The sequence below is a fragment of the Homalodisca vitripennis genome, chromosome 8 (assembly GCF_021130785.1).
Source record: "Homalodisca vitripennis isolate AUS2020 chromosome 8, UT_GWSS_2.1, whole genome shotgun sequence".
In the NCBI taxonomy this organism is placed as follows: Eukaryota; Metazoa; Arthropoda; class Insecta; order Hemiptera; family Cicadellidae; genus Homalodisca; species Homalodisca vitripennis.
In genome coordinates this window covers 112,634,637-112,658,017 of record NC_060214.1, presented here as the reverse complement: position 1 = coordinate 112,658,017, position 23,381 = coordinate 112,634,637, and the positions used below count along the sequence as shown (strand labels likewise).

The following is a 23,381-nucleotide window of genomic DNA, read 5'->3' as shown; positions in this document are numbered from 1 at the left end:
TAATGGAACCTTGATTAATAAAAAAAAAGAGATTGAAGTTGTATACTGAAATTATCCTTGCACCATTCTTAAATTTCAACGCAACAAAAGTTCTTGGTTAAAACAAATAACAAAACAATCTTTGAAGATTTTAGATAGTTTTCAGACCTAATGAAAATTTGATAATCGACATAAAAAGTGTTCAAAATTAATTTATCAAGAGTAATGAAATGTACTTGTCACCAATAAGTCAAAAATTAAATGCTGGTCTCTAATGTTTTTTCCTGAACCTGTTTGGATGCCCAGATAATCCGAAGTGGGCAGCGATTAGCAAGAAATAGATAAAAACTGCAGGTGCACGGTGATAAGAGATAAGGACACTCACCAGAGATGGGTCCGTAGGCTGATACACTCACGGGTCGCGGCACTGTTACGGAATGGCGTGCAGGGCCCGCGGACTGAACACCTGCCCCCCTCTCAGCACCCCCCCACTCCCCCCCACAATCACAGACAACGGCTACGTGCAGTGGTGCACCTTATGTGCATGGCCATCGTTAAGAACCACTTTCAGACTACCCTGCATCACTCTTACTGGCATCATGATGCAATGTCTCCACCCACATTTTTTAACATTTCACATTTGTGTTTTTTCAAATTTGCGAATGGCCAAACCCCGTTGGATAATCGATAAGGTACACATAAACCATGATGAGAGTGGTTGAGAGTATGAATTTTAGCACGTTTCATCTTCCGCTCATTTCAGCATCTGAAATTTAAAATCTGTGACAACTAGACTCCTGGAATCTGGAGTCCACGCCCTTCCGAAGAGATCTAGAAAAGTTGACGACGCCGACGTTCAAAACGAACTCTTTGCCATAATCATAGAACTTGGTAAAAGCCGTTCAACATAAGGTTTGGTGACGTAATAAAATATTTTGAAGATAAATAACATTATAGAAAAACTTCGTGTTGTGGACTTAAACGGTCTTATGGCATAACTCTTAGCTTTTGGATTTTAATGATTTTTTTACTAATCATGTACTGGTCAAGAGTACATTATGGTTAGTCATCCTCGAATTGCTCGATACTTATACAGTATAATTAAAGAGTACAATTAGCTGGAGGGCCAATGACCAAACAGTCATGTAGTGTTGGGAAACAATATTGGCAGATAATTCGACATCTTCAAATTCTAGATCTTCTAAGAAAGACGTTTGGATTTGTCCATAGACTTTCCGAAAAGTAGGCAAACTATCCAAGCATCGTTGTAAAATCCAAGTATAAAAGAAAAGCAATTATTGAATATCCTATTATAAATGCTCTGATACTAGCTTTCGGCTAATTTTATACTTTTAGGAACACAATGATGATATTCCTTACGTGCTATTTCTTACACCAATGGCAAATTCCCTTGGCCTAATTGATCTGTTAGATGATGTGTACACTGCCTGAATTCATATCGTGCTTAGATATAATGTATGACTCATTTAATTTATGTTGAACATGTCTGACATGTTTCTGCAGACAAAATATTTGATTCACGCCTAAGATCTTGTATCGTGGGGAACTTGGTCTAGACATCGACAGCTAAATTTTCACCGATTACCCACCGTGGTACTCTGCTTGTACGGTTTCGCTAGTCATCAACAGCAAATATTTCACCGGCTACCCACCGCGGTGGCTCTGCTGAACGGTTTCGCTAGTCAGCAACAGCGAAATTTTCACCGGCTAACCAATGGGGTAAACTCTTTACTACGCCTTGGACCTAAGGCACTTTCGCTAGGAGTCTTCCAAATGTCTTTACGTATGTAAGGTGACTGAAAAAGCTGGTTTTAATTATTCAGGTAATGCATTATCATCTGGTACGATGGGTCTTATAGGCATAGAACAGAAAGTATGAAAATAACTTTTGAAATTAGATAAAAATAACTTGATGACTTCTTTGCCTAAATATTAAAATTATTGATTTCAGGCATGTGGAAACTTTGTCAGTGTGTTTTGTCATTACTGCAATAGGAATGAAATTCACATGCTTCAATTAATCCTTAATGTCTAACTGTAGATTTTAAAATTCTCTCCTGATCGCCACAGACCACGATCAAATTTACTGAAAGGATAATAGACTTTTGGACATCTAATCACGTTATATGTTACAAAAACGTAATCCCTACGTTTCGAGGATTGAAATCTATCCTCTTCTTCAGGGTTTCTTTTACATTTATAAGCATGAAAAATGTCTGAAATCCTACTACCCTTTCAAACCTTCCATCGTCAATAAACAATTTTTAAAGAAAGAATCAATTTATTAATCAAACTGTCCGTTTTAAGGGTCAGTCAAACTTAACAAACTTACGTCTCAATGTTTTGAATGAGTATAACGAATGTTAGAACTTATTACCTAATCAAATCAGAGTACACAATTGCACCTTTAGGTGCAGAATCACAATGAGAACCATATCTCAGTGTTCTAACAACTAACCTTGTAACCTATCAACTCTTTCTTTAGGTCCAACCTCAGATTTCACTGTTATTCCAGTTCCAGCTCCAGTGAGGACCACTTGACCTTGACCGCGCCACAGACCGCTGCTAGCAGCAGACGTTAGTGAAAGTGCTGCCTACCATTGCTACCACAATCACACCGCCGCACAGTCATATGCTCGAAGTTAATTGGGAATTCGTTGCTCTAATGGCCACAACAAACGGTCCATGAAGTTAGGAAACCCAAGGTCATGACCAAATTGTTCTAGAATTTATCTGGACCTCTATTGGAAATTGTGGAATGCCGGAGAAAAGAATAAAGGACTCGTGATATGAACAGAGAAGAGTTAATCTTAATTTGGACATGTACTTTTTTCATATTTAAGACTTATTCTTGCAATCTTCTTATAAACGAATTGAACACTAAATTACAAACTATTTAGGAGGATAATCGCTGTAAATTTGACAACAATGATCCAAAATTATAATAAAACTCGTACCACCTTTATAGAATTAACAATATTCTGAGGGAATCATGCCATTTATTGAACACGTTTTTGAACCACAAACATTTTGAAATCCATTCAAAACATAAAATTTCAAGCCCCTCGTAGTTTGATGATCCACAATTTAAATTTAGACAAAACATGTAGTTAATTATAAAAAGTGTAAACTTTTACTATAAACAATCTCAAAACCATGGAACAAGGCCTATATCTTTGTGAAATAATCAAAATTTCCAAGTGGATTTCTTGAAAAGGAGACTCAATCAACAAAGTTTACCTTGAAAAATGAAATGAAATATTAAAATTCAAACTTGGCTAATTATTGTTATATATATATGTATATATATATATATATATATATATATACACATATATATATATATATATATATATATATATATATATATATATATATATATAACAGTATATATATTTCTGTGTTGATATTTGTGTTCCCATAAATCTATTCAATATTACTTTCTGATACATAGGATATAATAATTGAGTTTGAAATTTATAATGAGTTTTTTCATTACAATCTTTTGTCTTTTTAAGTCTTTCAGACAACAGCTGTTGATTACTCATACCATAAAGTACATAAATATTTGGCTCTTTATTGTTATAGTGACTGCGTTATAAAAAGGCTGTAAGACACGAACAAAGTATATTGGAAAAATAATCAGAAGTTATGTATTCATGATCCTTGGATACAATTATTATGCATAATTAAAGAAAATTATAGCAGTATCTATAACAAGAACTATTTTAGCCCTCCTAGTTCTTAACTAATATTATAAATATAGTTGGAGGTACCGGCTGCAAAACCATTTTAGGGATAAATTAAATCCAAAATTGGTTGATAAAAAATCCATTAGGTAGCTTAAATTATAATACCGGTAGTTCCATTGGGGTGGTCCAAATCAAATCTTGTGCGCTTTGTTAGCTGATCTCCTTGATGATCAGGGAGTATCCGAATTCTCTGAAAAGTCTTTGTACGTTTCAAGTCTACCAGAGATCTTATCCGGATGCCCAATATAATGCATCAGAGGGCTAAAAGTAATTGGACGTGAAATCACACAGGCGGTGACAAACACCTCAGTCTTTTGACCGGCTGATGAATTGGCCTTCACTTCGTCTGGAGAGACAACCACGATTTGTGAGTCGCTGCAGGAAGGCTTGCTAGGGCCGAGACGCTGACATAGACACATTGGAACACTCTGTATCAGTTACAGTGACCGGGGCAGAATGTGTTTGTACAAGTGGCGCCTCACCCGTGATATAGTGGCCACTGGGCATCATAGCAGTGCTTTTCATTTCAACAGTTGTGAGATTCAGATCCGACCACCAACTTGGAATTTTCTCAATGGCTTCTTGTCTAATTCACTTTTTTGCCATTTACTTTAAACTAAAAGTATCAAATTGGAAAGGACAATGAGAAAAAGTAGGAAGGAGTGATTCAGAAAGATCTAAAGACCTAACCATCTTTCGTTCTTGGGACGGTGCAACTCTTGATGTAGTGGCCACTGGGCATCATACCACTGTTTTTTTTATTGCAACAGTTGTGAGATTCAGATCCGACCACCAACTTGGAATTTTATGTTCTGCTCTAATTCCATTTTTTGCCATTTACTTCAAAAAAATATCACAATTGGAAAGCACATTGAGAAAAAGTAGAAAAGAGTAATTCGTACTAACCATCTCTCGTTTCATGGGATGGTGCAACCCTTGAAATTTCTGGTGATCATCTTGTCTCAAGTAGTAAAGCACACACAGGGAATAAAGAGTTTCTTGAAAATTTGTTTTTGACAAATAATGATTCAGCAGATGGTCTAGATCATATCCTTTCGAAATGATCAATATGATTATTCCCATCATCCCGAAGCACCTCCCACGTCATGTGAAATGCTGAATGTATCGATGACGTTTCTATCGTTGTATTTTTGGGATACCTGGCGTCAGTCCCATTTGAATCCTATTCTATCACACCTTCGCACCATCAGGGCTTAAGTCACCCAGGGCTTATCCAATGCCGTAAATTCACGTGTTGCCTCCAAGAAGATTACGGAACATTATCATCAATCCGTTTAAACTTGGCCATATAATCTCTTCAATTATCCGAATGAGTCCATAATAATAGCGGTCCCTTTCTATATTAAGAGAAGTAGTCGAATTTTCAAAAGGTAGAAATAGGATGAAAAATGACAAAAATAGTAGAAAGAGTCTAAATTAGAAGCAAACGAAAAATACGCTTTATTTTATGTACTTTAAAAGTAATACCTCATGATAAGGGAATTTTCACGTACGCAACCAACCACGACCTAACGCTATAACTAGTTATCATCGATGAGTTAAAAGCTGTAGAACCACCTTACAATCGAGTTGTTGTGTCCGTCCGTCTAAAATACCTCTTGATAGTATCCTAGAGAATTTGAACTTGGTACATAGGTTTCTCTTAGTTCAAGGACCCTATTGAATTTGGGGTCAAAAGGTCAAATAGCAGTTCGTTCGTCAGTCTGTGCGACAACCCTTTGAGGAAAGTCATAGAAGCTTCAACTTTGGGTACTGGTTAAAAAGAAGAACTGTACTGATTTTAGGGATCAAGGGTGCAAAATGCAGTCTGGCTCTCGGTCAGGTTCCGTTATTTCACCCCATGTTTTTAAATCGCTACTATAGCCACGGAATTGATTGTTTTAACTATTTATGATCATAGATGAGTACGGAGGTACTAAACTAGATAGGCACTGTTTGTTTTCCTTGACGACGTCTTACCTTATCAGCATCAGGCATGCCCAGACTGTTCTTGTTATCGAAATGAGACGAGTGCCTCCGGCCTAAGGTGCTGCTGAAGCCCGCGCTGATGTCAATAAAAGAAAAACATCCCTCGAGATAGTACCTATCAGTAAAATATAAAATTCTAGAGGGGCTGATCAAAAATATAAGTTGAAATGATTAGTTCACATCAAACAATCAATTCCGTGGCTATAGTAGCGATTTAAAAACATGGGGTGAAATAACGGAACTTAACCTGGCTATCTTCTACTCCCCTGTATGAAAACTCTTTCATTGCGTTCTGTCAGATCCGTTGTTTTGGTATCCTCTTAGTAAATTTGCATTAAACAATACGTAGATACTAATACTACTAAAAATGTAGTAGTAGTATTAGTAGTAACAAGCCTTCAAGGTTTCGCATTACACGATAGATGTAAGAGATAGTATTCTCTCTCTAAATGATTCATCTTCTGTTTACTCGTTCCACAATCGCAAGGTCACCAGCACTGCATGTGATAGATACCCTGTTTAAAGTATCCTATTTTTTCAAGGAACGGAACGACTCTTTCTCGTAACCTAGTTCAATGTAGGCTATGTGTAGTAATTTTACAATCAATAAATTATAATTACAAACTGAAGAAAGAGGGTTATTCTGTAATCTATTAATAGTGATGACAACATTCCAGTATCATCGGTATAAGTCTAGATTAAAATTGTACTTTTTTAACTTTTTTATGTTTGTACCATCAATCGTCCCTTTGTATTGTTTTTAAACGAAATTATGTTATACAAACACAATCATACAAATGTTGTAAATTAAATATTAATACATATTATATTAGAACTTCTTGGTCTTTGTTTATTTTTTCGTATGGGCTTCGGTTTTCTATTGCATCTTTCTTTTGAGGCGTCTTTCTCTAATAAAAGCTACATTTAATTGGTCATGACTGAATACTGGATTTCCTAAATAGATAAACATTTTTTCCGAAGGCATGACCTTGAGCGTTACTACTCCTCATTGCAAAGATTAATCATATCTGGTAGCTATTTATCACACCGTCCTTAGCACTCAAGCTTTGGAATAAACCTCATAAAGCTATCTTATTTTTTTCACAACTCGAGAAATTTCCTAGGCACTGTTTCCCTTACGGAATCAAATATATAGATAGGCTTTGAACATTAGTTTGGAGCCTAAATTGTGTAAATAGTTTGGAGCCTTTGGGGGGTTTGATGGGGGTTTGCATTTAAAATGAGGCCCAATACTTAACATGTTTATGTACAAAGCTTTATTGTTATTGTTAGATATATAAATAATTTAAAAAAAGTAATATATATCCCATTATATTAAATATATCCCATGCTCACTTCGGAGTAACAATAAGCATTTACTAGACGATGCTATCAACAGAATAATTGGAGCAAATCATAGAAAAAGTATTTGTTACTAGTTTATTTTTCAATGCATACTCCATCTGTGAGATTGTCTTATCTTATCTAAGAATGAAATCTCCTGAAATCATTGTTTACCAGTAACCATCATTGATAAGCTACTGCAATCTATGTTAAGGTACTTGGAAGTCAGTCTTAGGGAGATTCGAGGTAACAAAACAGGATTATTTCGTTGTTAAACGTCTCTTCTGCGTACGTTATCTTTTCATGGCACTTTCCTTGGGCAACTGCAATATCCCCGCTGGTGAAGGTGGTCATACCAGTAGACAACTGTCGATTTGAGAAACAATGATTGTTTTTTCAGTTACTCAACAGAGATTTCGATCAAAACCATTTGTTATAAACCTTAAAACCATTATTTCTTATAACATCTTCACAAGGAAATTCTTGGATCTTGCTCAAAAAATGTCAGCCTTAATTTACTCGTACAGCAAAGGGTAGCCCGAGCAAAGCCACTGTACTCTGACCAAACTATATTTTGGTAGCCACGACTTACGATGGTCTGTATTTCGTACATACTTTGCACTCTCCTGGTTATCACAGTATTGTACACCAACACATGCACAAACTACTTCGGTCCCCTATTAAGATAGCTGTGTTTTGTACAGAATTACTTATTTTTCAATCTTTTTTTAATTATTTCTTTTTGTCCAGTCTGAAAGAAACCGGGGTACCCTAGATCAGCAATTTATTGATTATCACCATATGTTAGTGGTCCATTTGACATCGACAAAAAAACGCCGGTCCCAGAGACTCGAACAAGAGTGGTAACAATTCCCGGTAAAAAGAGTCGTGACTGGGAAGGGAAAGTGATGTTTTTATCGGTACAAATGACGGCGGTCGTTGCCTTTCTGGAAGCGGGCGTCCTCTCGGTGTACGAGGGTAGCAAGCGAAGTGGCCGAGAAGCGGGTCTTGCGGCAATCCGAGATAGAAATGGGGCAGTCTCCAGCGGTCTGGGTCTGTGAATCATCCTTGCCTTGCCCTGTATGATGTCATCTCATCTTGTCACTCCTGAAACCCTCGGTTGGCACAGGTCCTGAATTCCTTACAACCGTAATTATCCAGTCTCGATTAGAATATCCTGCAGTACCTCTTGTGAATGGTGTCTGGTTCGACTAATAAAAACTTGTCAAAGTACCAAATCGCACTGAAAATGAAAGGTAGCCCTTGGACAACAAAAAATGTACGATGTACGATGTAAAACCTCGATTGAGTCACCCAACTCGTGGAAAAGCTATCCAATTAGTTTAGAAAATGTTACAGATGCTTTATGTAACGTTTGTAAATTACATCCATTAAGGTCAACCGTGCAGTTAATCAATATACTGAAATCGTCGATGAAAAGGATGAGCTCCAATCAAGACAGGGTGGGGTACAACTTCCGTTATACGAACTGAGAGGAATGTCGAAACGATGTAAGGACATCTTCTAGACCTCTTCGGATGAACATGACTCCGAATTCCAGGAGTCGAGTCTGTAACAGCGTCAGATCCTGGACGCTGCACCAAGAGGAAGGTGAATTGAAGCTTAACTCAACATTCCCATGGAATCAATCCTTCCCACCACTAGCTATTCTAAAACAGCTTTCGTCCGGAATTTTGGACCATTGGGCCTAACCTAACCTAACTTTTCATCCATGAACGGTAGAATACTGACCTTGGCTAACACACCTGCGCAATAAAGTAAATACAGAAGAAGCTGTCTGTAGGTTCAATGCTGAAATACCTACTATAAAATGTTACCTAATGACGGCCTCGTACACGTCACTTGTCCTGTTAACGCTATAAGACAACGAGGAAGAAGCGTTAACCAACTGCAGACCTTTATTCTGTAGAATCGATCGATTTTTACCATTTACGTGTTATCTACAGAAGTGCCTCGGAGAATGAAATGCAACTGAACACTGTGTCAAAGGTAAGCGCCCCAAGAAGTTATGGTAATCGCGGTTGATTAATATATCCTTTGACAAAGATGCAAATAAATCGTGGTGACAGCTGTTGCCAAAAGCGGAAAGGTCGCAAGTTAGCAGACTGGCTCTCACTCCGTGCCTGCCCTAGTCTCAGCTGGTGTCGCGGTGATCTGACTGATCTGTCAAGTGTCAGTCACTACAAGGGTTCTTAAACCACTTCTGGATTGGCTCTGCTACTGTAAACATGTTATCCGACCGTCCGAAATGTATTGTATACCGGCTGAAGCAAGAAACCTGCTCAACGAAAACTCCATATTTCGTGCTCCAAAGAATTCGGAATACCCTAAAATGGCACTTTGGTGGAAAGGAAGGGGAGGGAGATAAGTTTTTGAAAGTTTTTAAATATAAGGGTAGGTTGAGCTGTACCTTATGTTAAAGGTATTCAATAATCATTTTGAAGAAGTTTTAATTTATTTCGGTTCTTGTACACAGGATTGTGCAACATGTGAATATTGCAAGGTTTCAAAATGTTTTTACTGTTACCTCGTTGAAAAAAATCCAAATGTTTATCATAGGCTACCAAAGAAGTATGCTTTCTAAAAATATGTTACAGTTGTCACTATTCAGCATATCTCAGATTTTCAAAAATAGCTCAAATAAAAATATATCAAACTCGTAAAACCTAAAAATTTCAAATTGCATGGTATAACTATCATTGTACTTATCAATAACTGAAATATTGATTTGTGGACTCGCCAGATGATACAACCTTTGGTTTCGAAAGGCCTCGTCCAGAAAATAAACTATATCGGAAAAGTATTGTTTAGATAACTTTTACAACTATATTAATACGCACTCCCCGATGATATCAGATGTATTGAGGACCGTGCTTGCATCGAGGCGGAGGTTAGGGGCTTGCTGCTGGGGGGCCTGTGGGGTGACGGGTGGTGCTGCTTGTTGCGGTCATGTGGTCAACCGGTGTGTTAGAGTGATTGAATGTGCCTTGCTTCTTGCTCTTCATTTTGAATTTTCTTGTATTTATCATAGTATGTATAAAATTTATCTTTTGTGTTTTAAGTATTTAATTAATTTAAATATATAGATTTTTACTTTTCCTTAATAGAAAGTTTCTTTAATTTTGTATAGGTTAAGCATTTTTGTTTTTCTATTCAAAGAATAAGTTAATAATTTAACACAATTGTATATCGACTATTGTAAATTGACTGTATACAATATGAGGTTGAGTGTTAGAGAGGGGCTTGATAGTCCTAACTCCGCCTCTTTAATAAAGACATTTTTCATTCCAATTTTTTTTCATTTCATCAATAGCTCTCTTAAAAACTAAAGTATTTTGGTATTTAAAGTTTGGATTTATTTTTGATGATTGAGAAATTGCGCCAAAAATACTAATTTTCATGTAGGTTTGTTTCATTAAGTACGCTGTTGTGTTCTCCTACCTTTTACTCATGGTATTACGGACGGAATTTAGCAAATCCTTTTGAAGCTGGAGCAACCTTTATGTTTATTTTGGAAGCCTATCAAGCTGTTCCATAAAAATCCTAATGATAAAGCCAATTGATTGACTTGACATTTGATAGACTATGGCCATTGTTAATGAGCAATTACGTTCTGCTCTAAAACGTTTAATATCCTTCCATGACACCACAAGGTAGTATTACGCCACACCATGTGTCGCATAAAAGACTGCGCTGAAGTTGCATTCAACATGTCAAGTCTTCAGTTCGTTTCATTCTCGAGGAGTCCTGCAGAAAGACGACCAACCAGACAGAAAAGAACTGTTACAGCCTCCAGGCAGACAGAACAGAAATACTTCCAGTCGCAGAGTCATGGACTTCAATGACGCTCAGCCAAATACCATGGTTGGACGTGTACCATCATAGAACTCATTCTTGTCTATGAAGAAATGAAGTTCCATGCAAGTCTACATATAAATTATTCTCAAGATACATTAACCTTGTTTTTACAGAGATATGTTCCTTTGCAGTATTTAAATCATAAAACTTCCGGTGAAGTAGGAAGCGTACTACAAGGCAAAAGTGCGCTGAAAATAAGATCTCACAGAATTTCAACACTGAATTCCAATATGATCTTTTCTGTTTTTGATTTTTCTGTTTTTGCGATCTTATATGATCATATTCAGCTTCTTACAAATTTATTTATCCTACTAATCTTCGTCACGATCTTTTTTGTCATGGAACCAATGTAAAACTATTTGATAACGCTCAGCCAATATCGCATAGAACGACTTGCACCATCATCGAAGTTATAAAAATTATAAAAAATATAGAAAAAACATGCATCATTTTAAGTAGTTTAAGAGACATTGTACGGATAGACAGACAAAAATGAAATTTCTGTAGCCCGTGGAGTAATAGGCTTCGCTAACGCTCAGCCAATCAGAAATATTGATAGGCGCGATCACTTTGTGGTTGAGGTCGGGGTTTTTCTGCTGCGGACTCGGCGGGAGTGACGGTTGGTGGTTCTTGTGGTCGCACTTGGGGTAACTGCATGAACGCTGAGTGAATAGGGAATGAAAGCTGATAGTGATAGGATAGTTATTAGTTTCCTATTTCTATTAATATGTAAGTTTAAGTAGGATCTGCTCTAAAACGTTTAATACCCCTCCATGACATTGTGTATAACGTATTATGTATCATGCCACACTTCCTGTTGCATACCAGACTTGGCTTAGGTTACATGAACATTTTAGAATTCATTTTAATAGACTATTTTTTTTACTTTTTTTAGACCCATTATGTAAATGATTAAGAATAGAATGTTAGTGGTGTGGCCAGTGTAGTTTTGTACTAGGAATGGATTATATATTCGCTATATATTTTCTTAAATTACGTGGCAGAGAGGATTTTTAACCCGTTTCACTTGTTTTTTTAAAGCACTTATCATATTATTTTCATTTCATGATAATTTTAAGTGGCTCCTTTAAACAAAAAAACGTAGGTTACAGGAAAACGTGTAATTTTTTACATTTTTTACGAGCGTAAAAAATAAAGTGGCAATTTCTTCTTACGATGCTTTATACCGGAGGATACTAATGGTTCCCTTCAGGTTCTCAATTTTGGCAGTGTTTTAAAAGGAGGCACCCATGTTTATATGAAAAGTAATTGTTATTTTTATTGAACTATTTTTAGAACTTTAGGTCACGAATCTTCTAATCACAAAACTTTTATTCCCCGCCACTCCAGCATTCTATGGGTGTAAAGAGCCGCGTATTCCATTAAAATTTCTAAACTACAAAGTTTCCGTTAAAAACGGGAAATTACTTCTTAAACGGGGAAACGTAGCTATCTTCTTTGGCGTTTAAAACTTCCACTTTCCACCAGTGCTTTACTCGTCAATTATACCATTTATTGCTCTTGGCTTATGCATCAAAAGGTATAATTTTCAAATCACGAATCACGAAACAACATTTGCTTTATCTTTTGGCATAGTTCTTTAATTGTGAAAGGTGGGAATAATATTACATAGTGGTTTAAGTATATTTTGTTAGTACTGTCCTCATCAGTAGATAATTTGGGTCTTTGTTAGCTTACATCAAACTTTGACACGCGTTTTGTGTTATTGCTTTTTCAGGAATTGTGATAAGACTCTCTAGAGTTTTATCTGTTACTTGATAAAGCACTATCTGGAGGGTTGTTTTCGTTAGTCGCCATCAATGTGGTGCACCCGAATTGATAAAATAAGAAGGAAAGTTACCCGATACTTGTAAACAAGTGAAATAATACTTCTGCAGAGTAAAAAAAACCTTGTTAATAACGATAAAAATGTGACGGTTTCTACTTGTAAAACAAGGTAAATTATACTTTCGCAGAGTATAAAACCTCGTTAATCACTATACAAATGTGACGGTTTCTACTTGTAAAACATGGTACATTATACTTCCGCAGAGTATAAAACCTCGTTAATGACTATACAAATGTGACGGTTTCTACTTGTAAAACATGGTACATTATACTTCCGCAGAGTATAAAACCTCGTTAATGACTATACAAATGTGACGGTTTCTACTTGTAAAACATGGTACATTATACTTCCGCAGAGTATAAAACCTCGTTAATGACTATACAAATGTGACGGTTTCTACTTGTAAAACATGGTACATTACTTCCGCAGAGTATAAAACCTCGTTAATGATACTTGACACTTGTAGTATAAATACACCTCGTTAATGACTATACAAATGTGACGGTTTCTATAAAACAGCTTTCTACAGGTATAAACTACGTTAATAACTATACAAATGTGACGGTTTCTACTTGTAAAACATGGTACATTATACTTCCGCAGAGTATAAAACCTCGTTAATGACTATACAAATGTGACGGTTTCTACTTGTAAAACATGGTACATTATACTTCCGCAGAGTATAAAACCTCGTTAATAACGATACAAATGTGACGGTTTCTACTTGTAAAACAAGGTAAATTATACTTCCGCAGAGTATAAAACCTCGTTAATGACTATACAAATGTGACGGTTTCTACTTGTAAAACATGGTAAATTATACTTCCGCAGAGTATAAAACCTCGTTAATGACTATACAAATGTGACGGTTTCTACTTGTAAAACATGGTACATTATACTTCCGCAGAGTATAAAACCTCGTTAATGACTATACAAATGTGACGGTTTCTACTTGTAAAACATGGTACATTATACTTCCGCAGAGTATAAAACCTCGTTAATGACTATACAAATGTGACGGTTTCTACTTGTAAAACATGGTACATTATACTTCCGCAGAGTATAAACACTTCCGCAAGTATAAAAACCTCGTTAGACTAATGATAATGACTAACAAATGTACGTTTCTACTTGGACGGTTTCTACTAAACATGGTACATTATACTTGTATAACGTTATTCTATATATACATGTCGTTATGACTATACAAATGTGCAGACTTGTAATATTTACTGCAGAGTATAAAACCTCGTGACTATTGTGACGGTTTCTACTTGTGAGTAATATACAAATGTGTATTATACTTCCGCAGAGTATAAAACCTCGTAATAACGATACAAATGTGACGGTTTCTACTTGTGAGGTCAGGTATGAAACCTCGTTATTTACTTCGCAGAGTATAAAACCTCGTTACTAACTATACAAATGTCGGTTTCTACTTGTAAAACATGGTACATTATACTTCCGCAGAGTATAAAACCTCGTTAATGACTATACAAAATGTGACGGTTTCTACTTGTAAAACATGGACATTATACTTCCGCAGAGTATAAAACCTCGTTAATGACTATACAAATGTGACGGTTTCTACTTGTAAAACATGTACATTATACTTCGCAGAGTATAAAACCTCGTTAATGACTATACAAATGTGACGGTTTCTACTTGTAAAACATGGTACATTATACTTCCGCAGAGTATAAAACCTCGTTAATGACTATACAAATGTGGACGGTTTCTACTTGTAAAACATGGTTCATTTATACTTCCGCAGAGTATAAAACCTCGTTAATGACTATACAAATGTGACGGTTTCTACTTGTAAAACATGGTACATTATACTTCCGCAGAGTATAAAACCTCGTTAATGACTATACAAATGTGACGGTTTCTACTTGTAAAACAAGTAAATTATACTTCCGCAGAGTATAAAACTCGTTAATGACTATACAAATATGACGGTTTCTACTTGTAAAACATGGTACATTATACTTCCGCAGAGTATAAAACCTCGTTAATGACTATACAAATGTGACGGTTTCTACTTGTAAAACATGGTACATTATACTTCCGCAGAGTATAAAACCTCGTTAATGACTATACAAATGTGACGGTTTCTACTTGTAAAACATGGTACATTATACTTCCGCAGAGTATAAAACCTCGTTAATGACTATACAAATGTGACGGTTTTCTACTTGTAAAACATGGTACATTATACTTCCGCAGAGTATAAAACCTCGTTAATGACTATACAAATGTGACGGTTTCTACTTGTAAAACATGGTACAATTATACTTCCGCAGAGTATAAAACCTCGTTAATGACTATACAAATGTGACGGTTTCTACTTGTAAAACATAGGTACATTATACTTCCGCAGAGTTTAAAACCTCGTTAATGACTATACAAATGTGACGGTTTCTACTTGTAAAACATGGTAAATTATACTTCCGCAGAGTATAAAACCTCGTTAATGACTATACAAATGTGACGGTTTCTACTTGTAAAACATGGTACATTATACTTCCGCAGAGTATAAAACCTCGTTAATGACTATACAAACATGTGACGGTTTCTACTTGTAAAACATGGTAAATTATACTTCCGCAGAGTATAAAACTCGTTAATGACTATACAAATGTACGGTTTTCTACTTGTAAAACATGGTACAATTATACTTCCGCAGAGTATAAAAACCTCGTTAATGACTATACAAATGTGACGGTTTCTACTTGTAAAACATGGTACATTATACTTCCGCAGAGTATAAAACCTCGTTAATGACTATACAAATGTGACGGTTTCTACTTGTAAAACATGGTACATTATACTTCCGCAGAGTATAAAACCTCGTTAATGACTATACAAATGTGACGGTTTCTACTTGTAAAACATGGTACATTATACTTCCGCAGAGTATAAAACCTCGTTAATGACTATACAAATGTGACGGTTTCTACTTGTAAAACATGGTACATTATACTTCCGCAGAGTATAAAACCTCGTTAATGACTATACAAATGTGACGGTTTCTACTTGTAAAACAAGGTAAATTATACTTCCGCAGAGTATAAAACCTCGTTAATGACTATACAAATGTGACGGTTTCTACTTGTAAAACAAGGTAAATTATACTTCCGCAGAGTATAAAACCTCGTTAATAACTATACAAATGTGACACTAAATTATACTTCCGCAGACGATACCAATGTGACGGTTTCTACTAGTAAAACAAGGTCAATTATACTTCCGCAGAATAAAAAAACCTCGTTAATGACGATACAAATGTGACGGTTTCTGCTTGTAAAGCAAGGTAAAGTATACTTCCGCAGAGTATAAAACCTCGTTAATAACGATACAAATGTGACGGTTTCTGCTTGTAAAACAAGGTCAATTATACTTCCGCAGAGTATAAAACCTCGTTAATAACGATACCAATGTGACGGTTTCTACTAGTAAAACAAGGTCAAATTATACTTCCGCAGAATAAATAAACCTCGTTAATGACGATACAAATGTGACGGTTTCTGCTTGTAAAGCAAGGTAAAAGTTATACTTCCTCAGAGTATAAAACCTCGTTAATAACGATACAAATGTGACGGTTTCTGCTTGTAAAGCAAGGTAAAGTATACTTCCGCAGAGTATAAAACCTCGTTAATAACGATACCAATGTGACGGTTTCTACTAGTAAAACAAGGTCAATTATATACTTCCGCAGAGTATAAAACCTCGTTAAACCTCGTTAATGACTATACAAATGTGACGGTTTCTACGTACTTGTAAAACAAGGTAAATTATACTTCTGCAGAGTATAAAACCTCGTTAATGACTATACAAATGTGACGGTTTCTACCTGTAAAACATGGTACATTATACTTCCGCAGAGTATAAAACCTCGTTAATAACGATACAAATGTGACGGTTTCTACTAGTAAAACAAGGTCAATTATACTTCCGCAGAATAAAAAAACCTCGTTAATGACGATACAAATGTAACGGTTTCTACTAGTAAAACAAGGTAAATTATACTTCCGCAGAGTATAAAATCTCGTTAATAACGATAAAAATGTGACGGTTTCTTACGATAGACTTTTCAAGTTTTGTTATGGATTAACAAAACAAACCTTGATGATGTAACAATAAATCTATTGAAGTGTTTCAATGCGTAACAAGTGCAAGGTTTTTTTCTCGCGTGTCATTCCGAATTGAGAGATAACCGAAGCGTGCTTTGAATTAAACAGCTGATAAAACAAGCCGAACAGCTGTTCAAATATTGTTCGGCATTATGATATAACGTTCTTGTCCTCTGGCAAGATTATAACATTATACCAAACCAGTTTGATGCTTATCTTCCCGTTTTCACCTACACGTCAACAAGACGTAGATCTTAGCCTGAATATTTTACCCGTTACAGATACAACGGTAGTGTGTAATTTAGATGATTTTGTGTAATAATCTTTTTGAAAAAAAAAAAAACTGTCTCGAATTATGAACAGTTTAGTGTTGGGCAAACATACAGCCTTTATGCTGAACTGGTTGTCACTTTGTGTGGGACGGTACGGTCTTAGTGGCAGCAGTTCTTAGAATCAACAACAATTACATCTGCTCCTCCACAACAGCTGTTTTGTGTTAGATTAGAAGCAATGCCAACAAAATTTTGCAGACATAAACAAATTCAATTATCGTTTAACTTCAGTTCATAATTTAATTTCTAATTTCATTAAAAACTATTAGATAACTAAAATATGGTTAAAATATGCATAATTTGATTGTATTTCAATGGAGCCAGTAAAGAAATTTGCACAAAAAAGAAGTCCAGGAAACTACAGTTTTAGAAATTAGTTCTCAAAACATTCTTATTTGTACGCTACACAGAAAGAATTAATTTTATGATGGTGAATGTGGGTTTTAATCAGATTTTGTTTAATCAGACAGTGCAGAATGTACTAAGACAACACCGTTTTTTTTTTTTTTTTTTTTTTTTTTTTTTAATAAGGGCATAAAACACGCAGGTTATCAATCCAATGCGCGCTCAAAACATTATATTAAAGAATTAAAACATGTTAAGTGTCATTAAAGAATGTAGTTAAAGAAACTCGAGTAAAGAATTTATGCCAAGCCACTGGATTTCTCTTAGATTGCACGGATATCAATCTAACTCTGATGTGAATTTAAAATATCCTGTAAAGCGATGTATCCTATGTAGAAATATAACCTTATAAATTATATGACATTGTAATGCATTGTACTATCTTGACTGCATCGAGGATAATTTGATTTTACGATCGCTTCACATTTTTCACACAATAGGCTTGGACATTACATAAAATCGGCAACCATTTTTAGTCAAGAGATGTACGAGTTGCACGAAATATAGTATATTCCAGAACTCGGAGAAGAAGACGCTACAAATTAAGGGTAGGGTACGATAAGCGGACCCGGTTTTTTATATCGAAGAATGTAATCATCGATACCTAATATTTGCATCTCAAATCCTACACTATCAATCGATATAAAAGTATCTATAGTCCTCAATAATAATCATATGTTTTAAATTAAAATATGAATGTAATATTTACAGTGATCAAACAAATTATTATAACCAAAATTAGGAAAACTGAAGACGACCATATTTGCTCCTCTCACAGTTACAGTTGTTTCTTTCCCACAAATTTCCACAAAATGGGTTTTTCGGTACGAGTCCAACATGTTGAAGTCACAAAAAACATGTCTTATCATCTTTCAAAGCAGTCGTTTAGTTTTCTAAAATTGACTGTCATTTTTAATAATAAAATGTTACTTATAAATAATATTGAAATATTACATTACGAGTATTATTTGAAAGTGTTTACAGCTGTTGATGTAGATTATTTAAGTTAATGGTTCAAAATAATTAATCAGTATCGATTGATTGTATCGATGGTTATGATTAAGTAATATCGTTTGCCAATTTCGATATAAAAAACCGGGTCCGCTTATCGTAGCCTACCCCAAATTAATTTAGCAGATAAGGTACGCGAAGCAACATACTTTAATGGTTAGGTGAAATTGTTATGTAACAATTAAAATAAAATTAGAAAAAAAAACTAAGGTATCAGTTAAAAATCCATTCATAGATTCCTTTTTCCTAGCACGATTGCTTGCCTTGTCTTGGAGCGCGAAAGAGTTTTTTGAAACCCAGATCGGCTACTTAGATAAATTCCTGATACAGTCTACGAAGCATCGATATGGAAATACGCGGAACTAGGTGACCTAGATCTGCAGGTGCTGCGCGGATTCTTATAATTCGGTTTCCTCGATCACAAATTGGTCAATCAATGGGAACCTGAGCTCATCCCATTATGTCCTTACATCCTTCATATTCTCTGTTTCATCTTTTTTCATTTCTCTATGTATTAAAATCAACAGTTTTCGTGTGTAGTGTGATCTAAAATCAAATGCACCATTTGCCTTATTGACGATTTTAGTAGTTTTTCCAGTAGTGTATTTAAAATATTTTACATACACAACCCTGGGCTATATTGCTATGTTGACGTCTCATTTTAAATAATTGAGGTTAAATAAAATAAATAATATAATTTAAATAGTTAAACTTTTTAACACTTTTAATTACATAAGTATATTGTAAACAATAGCAAAAATTCTATTGATACAACAACATTAAGTTGTGTCATCACTGTCAATGTTGTAAATACACACATTTTTAAATTTCGTGTTTTTCGCTAATATCTTACTATTAAAAAATAAATTAAATTAAAGTAAATTGATTATAACCTTTGATGTCCAAATAATTCTGCACAGTATTTTTTAAATAAAAAAAATGTTAATCTTAAAACTTGAGCTATGTTCCATGAATTCGTCCAATTTTTAGAATGCTGTGGACAACACCCCTTTCTGGTTTCTTTAGAATAAAATGTTTGTACGAGACATAAATTTGACTTGTAAAAATACATTTTCCTTTATTACTCTAAACCAAAAATAAAAATTTGTACTGCGGGAAGATCGCTTTCAACATAAACAAACTTTTTATCTCGTGAGATAAGACACTGATAAAAGTTTCAACTAATCTCTCAGAAAAACAGTATTGGTGAATAAACATGGTGATAAATCTCGAAATATACAGATTTGTAAACAATGTTATCAAAAAATGTGGGCTATTAACAGCCCTAATCACGTGATATCCCAGTAAATTAAATTAATTTATTTTGGGGCAACCGAGAATTTAATATACAGAATGTCCGTAAATAGTTCTATCAAACTTCCCCTTTAATTAGTCAGGCAAAAAAGTAAGACATTTTTGTGAATGTATGTATTTGTGTTTTCTTAAGAAAATTTGTTAATTTAATTTAAATAAAGGTATAACTTTGTAAAATTTTCAATCAAATTCAAACCGATTTTGAAAACATGTGATTCAAAAAAATGTAAGGGGTAAAATTGTAGCCATACGTAATTTTGTAACTGTTAAAAACTAAAATACTTTAGATGTTATGAATATTTATAATATTAGTGAAATATAAACTGCAGAAGGTAAACAAAGCAAGATATTTTATGGTTAGCTGATATTTTTACATTGGTCTTGTGGGTAACTGTGAAGGCAACAAGAAAATAGCAGAATAAATAAATTTGTAAACGAGTTGAGTACGATCATATGAGATTTTTAAAATTAAGGTTTTAACACATTTAGATGATTTAGTGAGCTTTAGCTAAGCGTATCACTCATAAGGCCGGATAGAGTTCACTATAATTTATATGAGATTTCTTGCTTATTTTTACTAAAAGACCAAATGGTGAAGTTCGAAAGAGTAATTAATTTATGGACACCCTGTGCAAATTGTGTGTTTTTTCTATAATTTTATAAAAGAAAATTCACAAGTAATTATCCAATAATTTTAATATTTTCAACGAGGCATTTTGACATCAAAGATGCCATCCTCAGGTGTGAATCGACAATTCTAAATAGCATAAATATTTTACAATTTAATACAATTATTATCAGCTGAGTAAAGCTTAATACAAGATTTGTAAAGTTAAAAGTAAAATAAAATAAATATTAATATATGTATAAGAGTTTTGACCAAAAAGAATTAATAGTTATATTTTAAAGGAATGGTGAATTTTTGAATCGGTCCAAAATCATTGTTTTATTTTACCTTTATGTTTTTTATGTATAATGTTTCGTAAGCGTCGAGATTCTTCTTGTTTATGGACTTGTTTTAATAATGTGAAGTTTTTAAAGGTGTGATTTGTTTCAAATGCATGTTTGGCAATAGACCGATTCAAAATTCACCATTCGTTTAAAATATAACTAAATTCTTTTTGACCCAAGCTTTTTCTACATATATTAATAATTTATTTTATACACTATACAAATCTCTATTAACTTTACTCAGATGATAATTGTTTTAAATTGTAAAATATTTGTACTGTTTAGAATTGTTGATTCACACCTGACGATGGCATCTTTGATGTCAAAATGCCTCGTGTGAAAATATTAAAATTATTGGATAATTGTGAGTTTTATAAAATAATAGAAAATAGTTTTCTCCAATAAGAAGAGCTCCTCCTTCAATGTGTTTTTTTATGTTTTAGCAGCAGTTTTCCTTTATATGTCAGAATTAACAAAACATTTTTCTAATAAGTAGCCTACAGTAAGAAAAGAAGTATATAATGATAAAGGAAATGGAATTATTACGTGCATGCCAGAATTCAAATTTGAATCCTCCAAAATCGCGCAATTGTTGGTCTAAACGGAGCATCTACGACTCTGATTGTCAATTTGTGATTTCACGCTCTGAAAATGGCTCTAGAGAACGAATGTCATCAATGCAACATGTGCTAATGGTCGTATGCACGGTGACAGAGCACATCCTCCCTCACGCTCCATTATCCTGTTGCTAATGTCCTCGTAGGACGCAGGATTTGCAGTTTCCTGTTTAGATTCTCTCACTATTGGTTCGACCTTTCCTCCTCACACTTGTCATGATTGTGTCTGACCGGTCGTGGACTGATTTTGTGTTCGCTCTTGTTTACTTTTGGAACAGAGATTTTGGGAAACCAGCTCTTTCGCTTTAGATTTCTCTCTCGTTAATAATGGTAGTTTCAATCGTTATTCCTTGGTTGTTACAAAACTATTTTTGACAAACACAATGGGAAAATTATTTGCAAAAAACATTTTATTGGGAGAAAATTGCACGTAAGAAGCTATACTTGTGTTGATGCCTCATCAATTAGAGATCGATGTTGATTGACGGATTTCAATGCGTGAAAAGGATTTAATTTTTAGTAAATGTTTTAAAATATTACAATTAATTAATCCCTGAAACATGGTCTCTTACGATTAATGCACTATTAATAGACGCATTTGGAACATCTGTACAAATGAAACAAACAACAATTTTTCAATTTTTAGAAAAAAGTTTAGTTACACTAATCCGTATTTTATACTCTAAATTTTCGCGTTTATAATATTAATTAATTATTTTAAATACTGTGCTTAAAAGCGTCTGGTTTGCATGGATTACCTCTGTGAAGTATGTTTAAAATTCAAATATGTACATTTATTCATAAACAGAAGCAATATTATGATTCAAACTTTCATTGGCTGAGCGTTATCGAAGCCTATCGCTCGTAGGGGCGGTAAAACTTATTTATTTATAGTATGTGTGTTTTTCCACACGACATAACGAAAACGAATTGACCTATGGACAATTTAGCTTCATTTAAAACACAAGTTTAACTTGTGGAGAATGTCACTCCGTGGGATTTGGCTGAGCGTTAGCAAATATTTTTACATTGCCCTTATGGAAACCATGAAGGCAACGAGAAAATAATTAATTAACAGAATAAATTAACAAAGGTCAGTATAATATTTAAAACATTCACATATTAACACATGATTGTCTGAGCTTTAGCGAAGCCTATAACTCGGAGGGGTGAAAACTTTCATTTCTGTCCATCTGTCTATGCGGACGATATCTCGAAAACGAACTGACCAAAAGACTTGACATTTTGCATGAAGCTTCATTTATATATTAGCAACACTTAGGTTGATTAAGGTGCATTTAAATCCATGGGATTTGGCTGAGCGTTAGCGAACATTTTTACATTGGTGATACGGGTAAACATGATGGCAACGAGAAAAAGTGGAATAAATAAATTTGCAAACAAACTAAATTTAATCATTGAAGATTTAAATGTGTGACTTTTATTCATTGAGAAAAAGAATGGATAGACGAAATAAGTAGGTGACAAGGTAGACTTTGGGCATACTCTTACTCTGTAGTACCATCTTCAGTTCACCGGAACTTTTATTGTTGAAAAGTGGTAATGCATTATGGGACAAGATATTTCGAAAATTATTTTGTCTGTCGATTGTAAATTTTGCAGGACTCATCATTTCTACATACTCAATAGTGATTTATATGACGGTGCTTGGTGCTCGTTCAACCATGGAATTTGGCTGAGCGTCATTGAAGGCATCGACTCGGTAGGCTGACACAATTTTTCTTTACCTGTCGGAGGAAATGTAAACGTCTCTTTATTGTCCGTCTTACTATCTGTCCACA

General features: G+C 34.6%; 1 protein-coding gene across 1 annotated transcript in view; it reads right to left on the bottom strand.

The window, feature by feature from the left end:
* The window catches only part of LOC124367914, a 114,833-nt gene extending 114,383 nt beyond the window's left edge, over window positions 1–450 (bottom strand). Inside the window, exon 1 of the mRNA XM_046825117.1 lies at window positions 365–450. The gene's annotated coding sequence lies outside the window, so the exon portion shown is untranslated. The remainder of the gene's footprint in view (window positions 1–364) is intronic.
* Between the last annotated feature and the right edge of the window lie 22,931 nt (window positions 451–23,381).